We start from the raw sequence: 15,359 nt of genomic DNA, 5'->3' as shown, positions 1-15,359 counted from the left end.
AAAAAAAACCATTATAACCCATTAAAAACCTATTAAATGTATTAAAAATGCACTTGAAATACAAGTATATTTATAGTATATGTGTATTACTACAAACATACTCAAGTACATTTTAAAACATTATACAAAAAACATAATAAATGAAAAAAAGACTGAAATGTTATGGAAGAGCCATCTTATCCATTTGTAGAACATTTCAGTTATACCTGTATTACTGAAAAGTAAAGAATTTTACATCAATGAATAAATAAAAATTACAATGCCATTTTCTGAAGAAAAAAAAAAACATGTAAAATGAATAGATAGTGTGCAAAGACTGAAGATGATAAAGTTCAAGCAACAGAATAGGGAGGGATGGAGAGGGTTTTGGAGGTGGACAAGGAGATGGTGTAGGGATGGTGATGGGAGGATGATGATGATGCCCTGGCGGCTTAGATGGTATTTGGCACATGGCACAGACCCACAGCATCCCAGTGCTGACAACACACGGCGGAGTCGAGGGAGGGAGGAGCCAAGGTGTAGATGGTGTGGCAGCAGACATCTGGGGGCCGACCGATGGAGACAGAGCTGGTGGATCCGAAGCTGCAGACTAAGGGCCAATGGAGCTGAGTGTCAGTAGTGCCTTGCAGCTTTAGAAAAAAAAAAAAAAACAGAAACAAAATTAGATAACAGATTTTTACATGAATGACTGAAAGGAAGCACAAATTAGCCACCTGGAATGGACACATTGCTAACGTTTTTCTTCCAAGATTGACCGAATCCCCCTCTATTAGGCCTGATTCAAAAATCTCTATAACAGAGGTGATACGACATTAAAATATACTTACTATTCCTTTGCTTGTCTCTGCACTCAGATTTCAGTTTGTCTTCTATAGCAGATGATCTGAAAAACAACAAATGTTAATATTTCTCACACGCACACACACAAAAAAGGCAAATGATGATTGATGATTTGTTTTCTATTTAAGAATGACAGGACAATGTACCTGGTCGGAAATATAGTCAAAAACCTTCCCAGCCTCAGCAGTTTCAGATGTACTGTATGCTCTTATAAGCAACCCTTCTTACAATGTAATCTTTGTTCTTATCTGTAATGAGAAATATATATATATATTAGAAAATAAAGTCATAAGGTTGTCAAGCTTGAACAAATATAGACACCAATCAACGAACACTACCACAGTTGGCTGATCAGCTCAAGACAATTGTATGTTCATAATCATGGTTTTTTTAAAGATCATTAACCTCATTACAATGAAGCCAAATTGTTCAGGAAATCAGAAATAAATATACTTCATGTTGTATTTATAATTTTAATATTTGGAAAAGTACGATATTTTGAAAAACATTTTTAACATTTACAGTGTATTCAGTCATTCATGTAAAAATCTGTTATCTAATTTTGTTTCTGTTTTGTTTTTTTTCTAAAGCTGCAAGGCACTACTGACTAGGCTGTGCACAGGTCTCCGGAACCTGCGATGACACTCAGCTCCATTGGCCCTTAGTCTGCGGCTTCGGATCCACCAGCTCTGTCTCCATCGGTCGGCCCCCACATGTCAGCAGCCACACCATCTACATCTTGGCTCCTCTCTATGGAGCGAATTTTGTGCCAATAATCATCAAACAAATCCAGTGTTTTGCAAATAAACACAATCTGCTTTGCAAAGAAAAACTCAACTTTCAAACAAACGCAAACTGATTTGCAAATACAAAACTATCTGAGAGAAAATGCAGATGTATGGACAAATATGTATTGTGTGTTACAACTGTGAGACTCATTTGCCTTTTTATGACGAAATGTGACTTGATTTTCTCACAAATGCGGCGGATGCAGGCGGATTTTCTCACATGTGTGCAGACGGATTTTCTCACGTGTGCAAACAGATTTTCTCACAAATGCAATCCAAAACCAGCAGATGGCGCTGTTGGTCAATTTACGCTAGTCTCTCGAGACCCGAAACACCTGTTTACCTTTTCAGGGAATACAGCAGACCAACATGAGTGGGGAACAGGTGAGTTTCTGTCTTACTATATCTATAATTAACCATTTAGCCTAGGTGTTTTCACAAAGCATCCCCACCACAATGTTAGTGAGTAAAATTCACAATAAGTGCTGTAAAGTTGTTAACATGATTGATTAGTTCAAAAATCAGTAGTGACATGGCTAAACATTTAACTAGGCAGTCTTTCTCTATAAAAATGATCTGATCCATTCTCTGTACCTCTTATCCTCTTTTGGATCGCAGGATATAGAATATATAGGCTACATATGTTGATACAATTGTTCAACATTCAAAAAAATGCATGGGGTATAACAATAAATTGTCACAATATATTGTAATACTAAAATGCAGATGTATTTTGGATAGCGACAACTGTGTACCAAAAATGAATTTTATTTTTACGTTAGGTCAAGTAAGATTTATTGTCATTCTGCTATATATGTTGAGACATAGCCTACAGTGGAGAGAAATGTTGTAGGCTACCTCTGCAGTAAAAGTTTAAACAAGTATAAAACTACACATAGACAACGTACTGAAAGGAGTAGGCTAAACTAATTACAAATAGGCTACTATAATCAAACTAGTTTAAGTTCAGATGAGCTTTATTGTGATTCAGCTATATAAATGTACCGAAATATTATCTAAACATCGATATCCCTTTCGAAAATTAACCATGGTTTTACTAAATAAATACCATGGTGTTTGCAGAAAAGCTGCCATTACAGAAATGGTAACCTGCAAAAAAACAAAAACATGGTTACCACACTTTTACTATAGTAAAACCAACTTTAATTTTCATAAGGGATATCATAGTTTATTATCATGTTTATGTTTATATATAGCATACAATAGTTTATATGCACGCCTTGTACAACATTTAAAACTAAAAGTGGCCTGTAAAGAGATATTTCATATTTCAACCAAAGCACATATTTCTGTTATTAAGTCTATACACCAATAAAAGTAGAAACTTTGCAGTTTAAAACTATGCAATACTCGTATCTGTATTTTTAGTTATTTTCGTGGTCTTCGACCCCAAAGATTATTTTCTAATCATTCCATTGTTAAAATCATTCTGAAATACTGGTAAACCACTCTTTATTATAACACTGAATTTAGTATTATATCAGCATGAACTTGATCCTTCTCCCCAATTCACAGGACAAGAGTGACACCAGAAGAGAAATATTCATCATTTTGCTTAGCTACAAAATTACATAATTATTTGACACAAATGATTGCACAGTGTTATAACATTTAAAAAGTTTTAGATATTGCACTAAATGTGATTTGTTTTACTTTTTGTTTTTTTTGTAAATAATTAATGACCTCTTGGGTGATATTACTATATCTGATACTAAATTAAATTGTCTAAGCTTTCATTTTTGGTACACAATTTTGTCGCTATCCATAATACATTTGCATTTTAAAATGACTATATATAGTGACAATATATTGCTATACCCCTGCATTGTTTTGAATGTTGAACAATTGTATCAACATATGTAGCCTATATATTCTATATCCTGCGATCCAACAGAGGATAAGAGGTACAGAGAATGGATCAGATCATTTTTATAGAGAAAGACTGCCTAGTTAAATGTTTAGCCATGTCACTACTGATTTTTGAACTAATCAATCATGTTAACTTTGTGAAAACACGTAGGCTAAATGGTTAATTATAGATATAGTAAGACAGAAACTCACCTGTTCCCCACTCATGTTGGTCTGCTGTATTCCCTGAAAAGGTAAACGGGTGTTTCGGGTCTCGAGAGACTAGCATAAATTGACCAACAGCGCCATCTGCTGTTTTTGGATTGCATTTGTGAGAAAATCTGTTTGCACACATGTGAGAAAATCCGCCTGCATCCGCCGCATTTGTGAGAAAATCAAGTCACATTTCGTCATAAAAAGGCAAATGAGTCTCACAGTTGTAACACTCAATACATATTTGTCCATACATCTGCATTTTCTCTCAGATAGTTTTGTATTTGCAAAGCAGACTGTGTTTATTTGCAAAACACTGGATTTGTTTGATGATTATTGGCACAAAATTCGCTCCATACTCCTCCCTCCCTCGACTCCGCCGTGTGTTGTCAGCACTGGGATGCTCTGGGTCTGTGCCATGTGCCAAATACCATCTAAGCCGCCAGGGCATCATCGTCATCCTTCCATCACCATCCCTACACCATCTCCTTGTCCACCTCCAAAACCCTCTCCATCCCTCCCTATTCTGTTGCTTGAACGTTATCATCTTCAGTCTTTGCACACACATCTATTCACTTTACATGTTTTTTTTTCTTCAGAAAATTGCATTGTAATTTTTATGTATTCATTGATGTAAAATTCTTCACTTTTCAGTAATACAGGTATAACTGAAATGTTCTACAAATGGATAAGATGGCTCTTCTATAGCATTTCAGTCTTTTTTTCATTTATTATGTTTTTTGTATAATGTTTTAAAATGTAGAGTATGTTTGTAGTAATACAAATATACTATAAACATACTTGTATTTCAAGTGCACTTTTAATAGTATGTTTTTTTTCACCAAAGTATATGCTGCTGTACTTTTTTTTAATGTACTTTATGAATATTTGTAATGTACACAATATATAATACATTAAAGTTTTCTAAATATCAAACTGTATGTGTGTGTAACATGTATGGCCGGACACAGAGGTGAATGATGGTATGAGAGCGTTTATTGAACAGGTTGAGAATATGGAACAATGATCTTTCAATGTGAGGTGAGTAGTAGAGATCTGAAGAAAGCTCTGATGAGAGGTGAAGATGATAATAACAATCTTGATATTCACAGACTTGCGGGGAGGACGAGACGAGAGAATCCACGGGATGCACACGGAACTTGGAGACTGATGATCTGGGAGGAGAGGAGGACACAAGGAGCAGAGACAGGAAGGCATAAAGGGTATCTTGAAAGGTGTATACTCAACGAGTTTGCTCTTGGGGGTGCTTTGGAGGCGCAGGCACTGGGGGGCGCTCTGGAAGCGCAAAGCTTGAAGGGACCAGCGGAGGCATAGGAGGGCTCTTGCGAGGAGCTGGCATTGACGGGCACTTGCAAGGAGCAGGTACTTGGCGGGCACGTCCTACTCCTTGGCGGCGGGCTTGGGTGAGCCGCGAATGGCGGGCTTGCCTTACTCTTAGGCGGCGGGCTTGCCTTACTCTTAGGCGGCGGGCTTGCCATACTCCTTGGTGGCGGGCTTGAGTGAGCTGCGAACGGCGGCTGGAATTTCCCCGTGAACGGCGGGCTTGCCCTACTCTTTGGCAGCGGGCTTGGGTGAGCCGCGAAAGGCGGCTGGAATTTCTCCGCGAACGGCGGGCTTGGGAGAGCCGCCCATGGCTGTTGATCCTTCTCCGCGAACGGCGGCGGGCTTGGCAGCCGAACCGGCCTGAGATTTGTCCAGCGGGCCGGGACCAGACGGAGGCGGCCCGGAATCAGGCTGGTGCGGGCGACGACTTCCATTTTCGGATTAAGGTCCGATCTTCTGTAACATGTATGGCTGGACACAGAGGTGAATGATGGTATGAGAGTGTTTATTGAACAGGTTGAGAATATGGAACAATGATCTTTCAATGTGAGGTGAGTAGTAGAGATCTGAAGAAAGCTCTGATGATGAGAGGTGAAGATGATAATAACAATCTTTATTTCTTTTTTTTTCTAGTGCAAAACTGTTATTTTATGGATTTGTCTTAGATTACTGACAAATTCAATAAAGTGACATCACTAAACACTGTACAGAGGAACACTATCATTTTACAGATTTTTCCTAGATTATTATGATCAAACGCATTCAATAAAGTGCTGAAAGCACTAGCCCAAAAGTTCTGCAGAGAAACACTTGTTATTTTACAGGTTATTAAAAAACAAACAAAAAAAATGAAAGTGTTAAAGCATGCTCAAGATTGTAAATTAAAAGTTTTATTTTGAAAGACAAAATACAAAGTCTGTACATATACTGTACAAAACTGAAAATGTAATCATTCAGTTTTTGAAGAAAAAAAAGGTACAAATTTGAAAGGAATTTCAAATTTCAACATTTACAATACTGTACCAATTAACAGAACAGTTTGATCAGAAGTTGAATTAAATATTCTCAAAAGAAGAAATACAAAACATCTACAAGATTGCCACTGTTTCAAATGACTGTTAATTCTAAAGGCTGGAATACACTACATGACTTTTAAAATCTGAACAGATTTTTAAAACACTAGGCATCATACATATACTGACTTTGTAAATAGCGACAAAGGAAAACTGGGCATCATACACTACATGACTGAGGATCATACACTACCAGACTTTAAAGTTGTTCCGATCACAACAAACTCACTCAGAAACATGAGCCTTGCTGCTAGGAGACGCATTACAAATGAAAACAATATGCATTGTAAAATCGGCTGAAAATATCAAACGTTTGATATCCTCCGACTGGATAGAATCAGAGTCTGAAGCTTAAAAAACTGGAGTCTGTGACTATCATACACTATGCAATTTTCTATGGAATCTGTCATCTCAAATCTGCAGACTGGCTCTGACTTTCGGCAACTAGCGTCAACTTCTCCTGACTGTAAATTGGCGGAAAATCAGGGCAAAAATCGTGTAGTGTATTCCAGGCTTAAGTATATGATGCCCAGCTTTCCTTTGTCATTATTTACAAAGTCGGTAAGTCAAAAATCTGTTTTAAAAATCTGTTCAGAAGTCGTAGTGTATTCCATGCTTAAAACTGTTTCATTATTTAGATGTAAATTTATGTAAACAAATTCCTGAGGAGGAATTCTTGAGGAGCAATTGAAAAACTAAAAATTACATTTTTATCTTACAAGTTAGGGTTATAGTATCATGATTTTTTCTTTGAAAAAGATTGTGGAGGGAACTGTATTTTAGCTTGTATTTTCCCAATCAGGTTTATAGTGTTTTTTCTCAATATTTGACTGACCCTATTGGATTCCATATAGCTCTGATAATATATGTGGACAAAAATTACATTGTATTTTAATCCTGAATACTAGCTACACAAGTGTAATAAGTAAAATCAAAACATACAAATAAAGGTCCATGATTCTGCACCAGAAGTGACAGTCACAGCAGATAAAGAGCAGTCCACCAAATCTGAAGTAATCAGCTGGATCCTTGCTGCATCTGGGGGTTAAATAAAAAATAAAATAAAAAAAGAGATTTATTGAAAAGGACTTCATTTGTGTACCTTTTCTATAAACAACATTTGACATTATGAGACATTCCGATCTAATTTAATGATCTAGTTGTGACCTAATGGTTAGAGAGTCAGACCTTGGTCATGGGTTCGAGTCTCAATACTGGCAGGAAATGTAAATGAGTGAATGAACAGCGCTCTTTTAAAAAATGCACTAGTGTAAACGGGGCCTGAGGTGCCCTTGAGCAAGGCACGTTACCCACACGGGCCGCACAATAAAAATGGCTGGCTACTGCTCTGGGTGTGTGTTCTTTACTCACTGCTGTGTGTGTACTCTACTTTGAGATGGTAGTTATAAAGAAATTAGTATACACAACAATGAACAACTTTTCTCAGATGTATCATAAAGTAAATAGATTTTGTACCCAGAAAAATGCCAATTAGTACACCAAAAAATTAAAAGAATTAATATTTGTATCAATTGCTAATATGCTAATACCTGTATATTTATAACTAATATAATTATTAATCGGTTTACACTGTTTTTCTATCACAAGGGGGTGAAATGTCTAACAAATGTACTTGAGGAGATCATTAAATTACTCAAGATATCATACTTATCCACCTTATTCCTAAACACGGAAGTAAGCCTATGGGCGAGACTTCCAGTTCATTAGCCGCTATAGGGAAACAACGACAAGAATAACAACATGCAGTAAACGGTAAAACTGTTTGCATTACAAACCAGTGTGTTCATAATTAAGCTAATACACTAAAATAACATGGTAAGACACACCAATTTGCAATATCAAGCAGCAAAACGAGCGGTTCTGTACAGCTAAAAATATTTGGAAGTAAAAGAGACCGGAAGCAAGACCCATAAAATCTACAAATGGCCCATTTTTATGTGAAGAATAAGGTGGATATGTCATCATTTACTCACCCATGTCTTTTCCAATCTGCATAACTGACTTTTTTCTGTGGAACACAAAAGAAGATCAAAAAAGACATGAGGGTGAGAAAATGATGAGGGAGTTTTCATTCTGAGTGAGCTAAACTCAAGAATGAACTTTGAATCAGAGTGGTGCCTTGGTGCAGAGTTTACCTGCTATGCTGTGTTCACATTTCAGCACATATAATAGCACATGATCATTTAAAGAATTAATGTTAGTATGACATGTATACTCACTTTTACGGAAGATCATGTGGCAGAAGATTTTCAATCCCAAAACCTCTGGACCATGAGAGGAAAACACACACACACACACACACACACACACAGGTTTAATAGAACAATATTGTTGACTTACTGACAGAGACATGGGCTTACAGAAATTTTGCCTACTCACCAGCTTTATTACAAAAACTTAACAGTAGATCCAAAAGCATGGTTTGCATAGTATTCTTCAGAGTCCAAGAATGGTGGTTTCATGTCCTCTCTGTTGAACAAGTGTATATGCCAGTTTTTCATGTTCCACAGTGAGACATTTTATTTTACAATAAAATAACAATATAACGTTAGTTATTTTTACTATTTCATACTGTTATTAAAAATAAGATCAGCAAACGGCGGCCTTCTGTATTAACATCATACATGTCCCGCTATTTATTCTGTCATTCATACATGTTTCTCTATTAAAACATCAGTAACTCGTAGCACTATGTTACGTGGATATATTTACATTCCGCGATATAAACAAATATTTAAAAACACAAAGTAGTCACTTTAAATCATGGCCACAACATCGTCATTACACACAGCCTTATCTTTATTAAAACATAATATCAAAACAGTAACAGATTATGTCATCGCGATTAGCATATCACTTTAACAGTAACAGTAGAAAAATTATAAATGGTATTTACCTTCTGCCGTTTGCAATATGTGTCCATTAGCCATTGTGTCTGTGTTCATATTTGCGCTTTTTCGTTCTCAATCTGCACTGCATAACTCAAAATCGGTCAAAATAAGAATTCATCTGCCAGATGTGATAATCCATGTAAAAGCCATTACTACTGCACTGAACGGAGCAGGACTGTGCAGATAAACAGAGCAGCAACGGACTGTTGTGTAAATTCAAATTTGAGCGGTAGGAGGCGTGCCCAGTTGTCATTGGCCAGATTCCTGGATGACGTTTAGATTAACCAATCACGACTAAAGCAACAAAGAGAGACATCAAATAACATTGCAACTGTAGAAAAAACTAGTTTTAAACAAAATATAGCAAATATGTATGTATATTGATTTTTATTTTTTAGGCTGTTACATGTAATTAATTGGTAAAATGGTGTTTTCACTTATGATTACAAGTGTATGTGTGCTATTCACTATTCACCTATAATTTCCCTATGAATTTAGAGTTAAAATAGGGTTAGGTTTAGGAGTACAGACAGTGTGTACATGTCTGTCTATACTCGTAAATTACAGTTACATTCACATGACCAATAATGACCCTTTTGAACTTGAGGCAAATCCCTTGTCTCAACTGTATAACCACTCTTATGCCTAAATGCAGCTGTGCATACAACTGTGGCATTTTCTGTATCTGACCCTTTGCTGTATTGCAGACAGTGTTACACCACCTGTTGGTTTAGGTTTATTCCTTTGTCCACAGTAACACTTACTGCAAATACTGTCATAATTGCAACATTTATCTACAGATTACACTGTTGACTGCAGTGGTAATGCCGTTACAGCATTCATGGTATGGGAAAATGTAAACTATGGTAAATTATGGTCTTTCCATAATGCAGACATGCACATTTGACAAATCGAGGATTCAACATTTTATGGTATGCATTCCAGTCCTTTCAGACCCTTTTCTCCATGCTCTGTTTTTTTCTAATTTCAAATTTCTCCGTAGGTATAGGGTTTCTCTCACACAAATAACAAATGCACATTCTGATCAGATAACATATCAATAATTCACAATGGCTGTATGCCATGTTTGTGAAAGTCAATGGATTTTTTTTTTGGAGAGTTTGAGCTTTTAAAGATTATGTGTACTTTTCTCTGTTCACAATTTCCTTTGCAAAGTAATTTGGATCAACTGGTGTGTGGGCAGAGGCCTGAAAGTTTCAACCTGGAGAGTAGTGCAGCTTTACTCTTTAAAAACAGACTATGCATTATTTGATGTAAGTCAGCTATATTTGTGTTCAGAATTGTTAAATGTAAAAACACCTAAATATAAAACTAATATGATGTACTTTAAAATTACAAAGAAAAATGCTAAACAGCTAGTATGGGCATAAACCTTTAATATAATGAGCTACATATTACAGATTATTTGTGTAATTTTACATTTAAATTACATGCCATTTAAGAATACAGAAAAAATACAGTATAAATAATACAGCCATTTTCCTGTGTTAAAAAAATGAGAACTACTATAATTTGTCATTAAAGATATAATAGCTTACTTAAAATAACAGTCAAGTTTTTAATTTATAGATGTTGTTTTATAGAATTTTACTTATAATTTAAAATAACAGAAAAATACTATAAATATGTACAGTTGTATTCCGTAAAATAGATTTTTTTTTTTTTTTTTGACAGTGTACCTCATGACTAAATGTCAGAATTTGACATCAGTATGATGTTGGCTTAAGACGTTGGCTCAACGTTGGAATTTGTTTAGTTAATGCCACAACATGAAACTAACTAAAGATCAACGTCTAATGATGTTAGAGTTGGACGTTGTGTGGACGTTACCAATATGACGTCTACGAGACATTGGGTTTTGGTCGCCATACCTGACGACTAAATGTCAGTATTTGACATCAATATGACGTTGGCTTAAGACGTTGACTCGACGTTGGATTTCGGTTAGTTAATTCCACAACCTAAAACTAACAAAAGATCAACGTCTATTGATGTTAGAGTTGGACGTTGTGTGGACGTTACCAATATGACGTCTACGAGATGTTGGGTTTTGGTCGCCATACCTGACGACTAAATATCAGTATTTGACTTCAATAAGACGTTGGCTTGATGTTGGATTTTGGTTAGTTAATGCCACAACCTAAAACTAACTAAATATCAACGTCTAATGATGTTAGAATTTGATGTTGTGTGGACATTACCATTATGACGTCTAGGAGACGTTGGGTTTTGGTTGCCATACCTGACGACTAAATATCAGTATTTGACGTCAATGTGACATTGGCTTGAGACGTTGGATTTTGGTTAGTTAATGCCACAACCTAAAACTAACAAAAGATCAATGTCTAATGATGTTAGAGTTTGACGTTGTGTGGACGTTACCATTATGACGTCTACGAGACGTTGGGTTTTGGTCGCCATACCAGACCACAAAATGTCAGTATTTGACATCAATGTGACGTTGGCTTAAGACGTTGGCTTGACGTTGGCTTGACATTGGATTTTGGTTAGTTAATGCCACAACCTAAAACTAACAAAAGATCAATGTCTAATGATGTTAGAGTTGGACATTGTGTGGACGTTACCAATATGACGTCTACAAGACGTTGTGTTTTGGTCGCCATACCTGACAACTAAATGTCAGTATTTGACTTCAATAAGACATTGGCTTAAGACGTTGGATTGACGTTGGATTTTGGTTGGTTAATGCCCCAACCTAAATCTAACTAAATATCAACGTCTAATGATGTAAGAATTTGACGTTGTGTGGACGTACCATTATGACATCTAGGAGACGTTGGGTTTTGGTTGCCATACCTGACGAATAAATGTCAGGTTTTGGTCGCCATACCTGACGACTAAATGTCAGTATTTGACATAAATATGACGTTGGCTTAAGACGTTGGCTTGACGTTGGATTTTGGTTCGTTAATGCCACAACCTAAAACTAACAAAAGATCAACGTCTAATGATGTTAGAGTTTGACGTTGTGTGGACGTTACCATGATGACGTCTACAAGACGTTGGGTTTTGGTCGCCATACCAGACCACAAAATGTCAGTATTTGACATCAATGTGACGTTGGCTTGACGTTGGATTTTGGTTGGTTAATGCCCCAACCTAAATCTTAACTAAATATCAGCGTCTAATGATGTTAGAATTTGACGTTGTGTGGACGTTACCATTATGACGACTAGGAGACATTGGGTTTTGGTTGCCATACCAGACCACAAAATGTCAGTGTTTGACATCAATGTGACGTTGGCTTAAGATGTTGGCTTGGCGTTGGATTTTGGTTGGTTACTGCCCCAACCTAAAACTAACAAAATATCAATGTCTAATGATGTTAGAGTTTGACGTTGTGTGGACGCTACCATTATGACGCCTAGTAGACGTTGGATTTTGGTTGCCATACCAGACCACAAAATGTCAGTGTTTGACGTCAATGTGACGTTGGCTTAAGACGTTGGCTTGACGTTGGATTTTGGTTAGTTAATGCCACAACCTAAAACTAACAAAATATCAATGTCTAATGATGTTAGAGTTTGACGTTATGTGGACGTTACCATTATGACGTCTACAAGACGTTGGGTTTTGGTTGCCATACCAGACCACAAAATGTCAGTATTTGACATCAATGTGACGTTGGCTTAAGACGCGTTGGCTTGACGTTGGATTTTGGTTAGTTAATGCCACAACCTAAAACTAACAAAAGATCAACGTCTAATGATGTTAGAGTTTGACGTTGTGTGGACGTTACCATGATGACGTCTACAAGACGTTGGGTTTTGGTCGCCATACCAGACCACAAAATGTCAGTATTTGACATCAATGTGACGTTGGCTTGACGTTGGATTTTGGTTGGTTAATGCCCCAACCTAAATCTTAACTAAATATCAGCGTCTAATGATGTTAGAATTTGACGTTGTGTGGACGTTACCATTATGACGACTAGGAGACATTGGGTTTTGGTTGCCATACCAGACCACAAAATGTCAGTGTTTGACATCAATGTGACGTTGGCTTGACGTTGGATTTTGGTTGGTTAATGCCCCAACCTAAATCTAACTAAATATCAATGTCTAATGATGTTAGAGTTTGACGTTGTGTGGACGCTACCATTATGACGTCTAGTAGACGTTGGGTTTTGGTTGCCATACCTGACGACTAAATGTCAGGTTTTGGTCGTCATACCTGACAACTAAATGTCAGTATTTGACATCAATATGACGTTGGCTTAAGACGTTGGCTTGACGTTGGATTTTGGTTAGTTAATGCCACAACCTAAAACTAACAAAATATCAATGTCTAATGATGTTAGAGTTTGACGTTGTGTGGACGCTACCATTATGACGTCTAGTAGACGTTGGATTTTGGTTGCCATACCAGACCACAAAATGTCAGTGTTTGACGTCAATGTGACGTTGGCTTAAGACGTTGGCTTGACGTTGGATTTTGGTTAGTTAATGCCACAACCTAAAACTAACAAAATATCAATGTCTAATGATGTTAGAGTTTGACGTTATGTGGACGTTACCATTATGACGTCTACAAGACGTTGGGTTTTGGTCGCCATACCAGACTACAAAATGTCAGTATTTGACATCAATGTGACGTTGGCTTAAGACGTTGGCTTGACGTTGGATTTTGGTTGGTTAATGCCCCAACCTAAATCTAACTAAAGATCAACGTCTAATGATGTTAGAGTTTGACGTTGAGTGAATGCTACCATTATGACGTCTAGTAGACGTTGGATTTTGGTTGCCATACCAGACCACAAAATGTCAGTGTTTGACGTCAATGGGACGTTGGCTTAAGACGTTGGCTTGACGTTGGAATTTGGTTAGTTAATGCCACAACCTAAAACTAACAAAAGATCAACGTCTAATGATGTTAGAGTTTGACGTTGTGTGGACGTTACCAATATGACGTCTACGAGACGTTGGGTTTTGGTCGCCATACCAGACCACAAAATGTCAGTATTGGACGTCAAAGTAACGTTGTCATTAGACGTTGGCTTGACATTGAATTTTCAGTGACTTCTTCCACTGGTTGTGCTGGTAACAATGTAGTGGAAAGGAGCAGGAATCCATTTCAACAGCCTTGCACACGAAGCACTGTAGAACGCCGATTTCCTGTAGCACCAAAGGCTCTTTCCCAAAAAACTCCATTAGTTGCCACATGCTCAACAGCAATTGCCGCTGCATACACCTTCGATGTAGCTGGAGCTACACCCGCAAATAAATGCTCCACAAGCAACTTCAACTCTGAAACAGTAGGGCAGTGGACTGGATCCAAACTGTGCCATCTGCACCACGATACAAAAAGCTGCCACTTGAAAATCTATATAGACAACTTGTAGAGGGGGTCCTAGCATTCGGGATGGTCTCTGTGATCCTAGAAGAGAGACCATAGTGCTCCATTTACGTTCCAACCCGAAATATTTCACATTTCTAGATGAAGATGTAGAGTAGATGCCAAAGTAGACTCAGATTAGACTGATTATTTATTCATGTCATGTCATGTCATGCCTTTTTTCTTTTCTTTTTTTTTAAACTCTGCTTGTTAACCAATCCCAATGGGGACTGAAGTAACTAGTTAGCTCAGACTAGAAGTACTATAAATATATTTTTAAGGTCTCTGATTTTACGATCAGACAGTATACCCTTTTTCTATGGTTTGAAGAAACCAACAAGATATTAGACAGAGGTCACAACAGTCTCCCACACATATCGAGCCAAATCTGGCAATAGTGTCTAGATTCAAACTAGGCCAGGCCATCACTCTCAAACAGTTTGAGAGACTGTTAGGTCTGATGGCAGTAGCGTCTAACATGAAGTTGTGGCCTGCTGTATATGAGACCATTGCAGTGATGGCTTAGAATCAAGGGGTTCTCCCTGAGGGGAAACCCATCGGTAACAATGCATTGGTAGTCTCGTACATAAATCATCAGGAATCATCACCTTTATGTAGACTGGCACACCAAATCCTCCTGTGTTTCCAGGGAAAACTGCTTTCTCTCAAGAGCAATGTACATTGCTGGGCATCTCACTGTGGAAGCAGACATCCAAAGCCTCACAGTAGATGATACACTGTCTACTCTGGTTCTCCCTGACACATCCAGCAACTGTTGGACTGGATGCCATGGTACAGGCTTCCATTTGATAACTTGGTTCCATTGTTTCACTCCGAGGATGAGGCTTGCGGTTCGTGCAAGAGTCTCGGCTTGGGTTCATGGCCTTGGTTCTAGAGAGGCTGTCCCTGGTTCCTTTTGAACCTCTAGACTCTGTCACTGGGAA

The 15,359-nt window shown here is 37.5% G+C and overlaps 1 long non-coding RNA gene across 1 annotated transcript; it reads right to left on the bottom strand.

The window, feature by feature from the left end:
- Window positions 1-6,733: 6,733 nt before the first annotated feature.
- On the bottom strand, window positions 6,734-9,185 carry LOC131547419 (uncharacterized). The gene is made up of 5 exons (XR_009272924.1): window positions 9,045-9,185; window positions 8,528-8,617; window positions 8,368-8,412; window positions 8,122-8,156; window positions 6,734-7,165 (listed from the first exon to the last, which is right to left on the bottom strand). It is a non-coding gene; the product is annotated as an uncharacterized LOC131547419 (long non-coding RNA).
- Window positions 9,186-15,359: the final 6,174 nt, after the last annotated feature.

This window comes from Onychostoma macrolepis, chromosome 09 (genome assembly GCF_012432095.1).
Source record: "Onychostoma macrolepis isolate SWU-2019 chromosome 09, ASM1243209v1, whole genome shotgun sequence".
Classification (NCBI taxonomy): Eukaryota; Metazoa; Chordata; class Actinopteri; order Cypriniformes; family Cyprinidae; genus Onychostoma; species Onychostoma macrolepis.
This window is presented reverse-complemented; position numbering and strand designations above follow the sequence as displayed.